The following is a 4,540-nucleotide window of genomic DNA, read 5'->3' on the forward strand; positions in this document are numbered from 1 at the left end:
TAGTATATTGGTATTACTAATATTTTTAATTAAAATAATTACAAAAATACATCGGTGTTTCGGTTTGGTTCAGGCGAACCGAACCGAACCGAACCATTCGAGTTGGGAAAATCATCAACTGAATGGTTTGAAATAGACTTTGGTTCGGTTCGAATCGGTTTCGGTTCGGTTGGTTTGGTTTGACTCGGTTCGGTTCGGTTTTTTGCCCACCCCTACTCACATGAACGGACGTATTCTATTTAGTCATTTTTAATGGGTCTAAGCCCGCAAGTCCGTCAACACTATGGTTTTAGGATGTAAGACCATTATTAACCCGGGTTCTTAGGATGAGTTCTTACCTTCGGCTAAGAACTGTTTTTTGTTAATTTTAACTAAGAAAAACTAAGAACTGTCTCTTAAAAAGAGATATAAGAGCCGGTTCTTAGCCGAAAAATATAAAAAATAATAAATAAATAAAAAAGTGTCAAATCATGAGTTAAGGACCCCAAATTAAGAATCTTGGTTAATCATGCTCTAAGATACTCTTTTTTTCTATATACTAGGTGGTAACCCGCACCTTGTGCGGTATGAGAATATAAAAAAATTGCATTTATATTTTACTTCATTATTTCAAGTTTACATGTTGGTTACATTCTTATATTAGGTTTGTATTATTTGAGTTGTGAATTTGTTATATATAACATATTACTGGGTCTTATTTAAAATAAAAATGATGGTATTTTATATGGACATTTAAAATTTAAAAAGAAACTACGGGCTAATTAGATAATAATATTATTTGAAATATTGATTTTCCAAATTTAAGCTCCAAATTTAAGCCTTATAGTTCGGTAATGGGATAGAGTATATTATTATTTTATGCACTTAATCAGATATTAACAAATTACACTCTTCTAAATACGTAAAGTTTGAAATTAACGTGCACACAAAATTGAACATTTAAATTAAATAGACCATCATATTTCATATATTTCATATATTCCATATTTAAATAAAAAAAATACTATTGATGTTTTAAAGATTGCCCTGAAATTCGTGAGATTTCTATCATAACGAAAGAAATAATAAAAACTCATTAAAAAGCAATCTTTTTTTTTGTCAACCAAAAAACAATCTTTCTTTATACCTTTCTTTTTGCATATATTTTGATTTCTATTGTCCATTAAGAAAAACTTTACAGCTAAAGTTTATATATTAATTGAATAGATACATAGGAGGTTAAAACACTCATTGCTACGAACTTGGTTAAGGATTCAGAGTTATATAACACGAACAATTGCTCAAAATATCAGCAGTATTCGAAAAGATTCAATTAGACTAATGTAACAATGAACAATAATGAAGATCAGTTATATTTTCAATACATGAATCATAGTGATCATAGTCATACATCAATAGTCACAAATATAATGAATGTATACTCTTTTTCAAATAACTTAAAAATATATCTAAAATGTTTTAATGTTATTCGCAAGTGTCTTTAACAGAGTGTGTGTAAAATCTACACAACAAAGCTTGAAATGCTTATGATATGATTCAGTTAGAACATAGTAGACAATGGACCTTGCTGTGTAGTTCATTAACATAAATTTTGATGGTACATTGCGCATTATACCACATACCATCAGGGTTAATAATTTTTAGTGATTTTGTTTAATATTATAGATAAATGAATGGACATAAAAAAATTATATTGACTATGAAATCCATAATTCCATATAACCCTAAAATCACGCCAAAAAATCCATAATTGATCGCATATTTATTCAAAATTTTGACCATAGGGATTTAACATCTTATGTTACTATCACATATGTCACGATTGATCAATCAGTGCGAATATTATCCTCTAAAATTGGAAAGAATACAATAGACTTCCCATAATTGAAATACCACAAACACGAAAGTCAATCATTCTGAAAATATTTGATTGACTCAAATTTCATGACCAACTTTCATTAATCTTTTGAATTGGAGCATTCAATATTTGACACCGAGATTTACTCCATTAAGGAAATATAGCTTAATCAAGATCCAATGACAGTGGTTTTTCCGATTCAGTCAAATATATCATGGACTATATGTTTCATTTTCGAGTAATATCTTCGTATTGTATCTAAGTGTTTATAATCAGAATAAAAATACGATTATATTGTTGATGTGATCGAGTATACACAACTATTATGCTAACATATTACTAATAATATATTACTAATAATAACTAACTAATATACAACAACACAGAGACAAATCGCACAACATAGTATATCATCTTGTTTATGGGTTATTCAGCATAGTATATTATATAACATAAATTAGAAAATTATATAATATGATGGCCAATAACATAATATTATCTCGAGTTGATAGGGATGTTAAAAAGTATCAATATAACTTAACATGGCATATAAATTATATTATCCATAGAGTTCACATTTTATACAATAGTGTCGTGACATGGATGTATAAAAAGTTTCAATCTTCTAAATTTAGTGAACAACGTTCATGAAATGAGACTATATGTTTTTGACAAGATGCTCATAATAAATGCTTAGAATCAAGATGCATAAAATGAAACATATATTATATGTTTTTGGCAATGGCATGACACGTAATTAGTCTATGTCAAAGAGGGTTATTTAAAAAAGGTTGTGAGGTGGAATGTGGTGTTGACACCTAGGAAATGACAAAGTTGTGAATCACACATGGGATAAAGGTTTATTTATAAAAGTGATCTTCAAATAATAAGAAGGGTGTTGTAAACTTAAGGATTTAGAACTGTAAGTTTCTGTATATTATTAATGAATAAGTGTTCCCTTTATATAGGGGTTACAAGAGAGATAAATGGAAATACAATAATATGAAAGATTACAAATCATAAACATAAACGAATTAGGAAATAGGCATGTTGTAGCCGCCTCTCTCTCCTCTCCAAGTCTCTCGGCCGCCTCTCTCTCTCTAGGGTTGGGCCGTCTCTCTCTCTAAGTGTATGGGCCGGTTATGGACCGGGCCGGTTATGGACATCCACCAATTGATTTATAACAGTGATATATTTTTCAGAAATAATTTGGACCGAACATCAACACTTGGACTTTTTGAGTTTTAACCGCAAATGGTTTCGAACCAAAAGAAAGTATTCTAACTGAACTACAACTAGGCTGTCAATTGGGCGGCCCACGCCCAAATGGGTGTGTCCAATTGGGTCATATAACATTCATACCCAAAACACATTCACATCCATATAATACCCATACCCAATAGTTGGGCTGTTAATTGGGCGGTCCACACCCAAATGGGTGTGTCCAGTTGGGCCATATAACATCTATACCCAAAAACACTCACAGCCATATAAAACTCATATCCAATAGCACTCATACCCAAGTTAGTCCATGCCCACTGGAAATAACCCAAGACCCACCCATTATTGTTTTTTTATAGATAGCTCAATTTTGTTCATAATCAATTTTTGTAAACTCAATTTATAAACTTATATACTTATAGCAAATAAAAATTATAGAATTTCTTTAAATCCAGCAATAAAAATTCAAATATGTTTTTTCAAAAAAAAAATATTCAAATATGACTGAAATTGAAATAGTCTCAAAGACATTTGTTTTTATTGATTCTTTCACAGAAATATTGCATGATCTGTTGGCGACATACCAATAACAAGGATCACAAAATCAATTGTGATAGCAATCTTCCGGCTTGTCTACTTGTGTCTTCAGCCTGCAAGAAGGAAAAAAAAAGTCTTAACACCAATTCTTTCAAAAACAGAGCTTTTGTAATAGTCTCTAGACTTTGAACAGCAACGTACACGATCAAACAATAAGCAAAGTTCGAAGCTAAGGCTAACTCTTTGTTGGTTAGTGATTACTCTTCAACACTAACCAATAAGCAAAGTACAAGATCAAACAATAATGAGCAGTAAACTATCATCCATTAACGTCACACTACCGACTCCTGACTCCTGCCAGCACAATGTTCTAGCAAAACTACCTAACAATATATCAAAACTACACAGTATTACTGTGACAGTAAGCTCCAGCAAGGTGAATGAACGAAATGAATATCAAGTCAACTTCTACTAGAACCAGTGGCGGACCCACGTTAAGAGTTATGGGGTCATCTGACACCACAGATATATAATAAACATAATTTTGCAAGCTAAATTGTTATTTGACGCTAGCATATTTTGTTAGGAAGCTTTGTACTGAACCCACAAACCCTGGATCAAATCCCTTCAGTGACCCTTTTTCTTAATATTTTGGTTTTTTGACAAAATTTTACCCACACTTATGACCCCACATAAAAAACTTTTTGGGTTCACCCCTGACTAGAACTTCAAGTAAATACAATGATAATGTCTCATCTCAGGAGCCAGAACAAACTAAACAGAACTCATAAGGTACCAGTTCACTAGTCTAGATGCAGAATTCAAACTGTTTATAACTCGGAATGAGCAGTAAACACATCAAGATCAAATAATACCTCAAGTCAAGTCTCTAGACTCTCCACTCTCTTCTTCTTTCTCCTTCTC

Source organism: Brassica oleracea, chromosome C7 (assembly GCF_000695525.1).
Source record: "Brassica oleracea var. oleracea cultivar TO1000 chromosome C7, BOL, whole genome shotgun sequence".
Classification (NCBI taxonomy): domain Eukaryota; kingdom Viridiplantae; phylum Streptophyta; class Magnoliopsida; order Brassicales; family Brassicaceae; genus Brassica; species Brassica oleracea.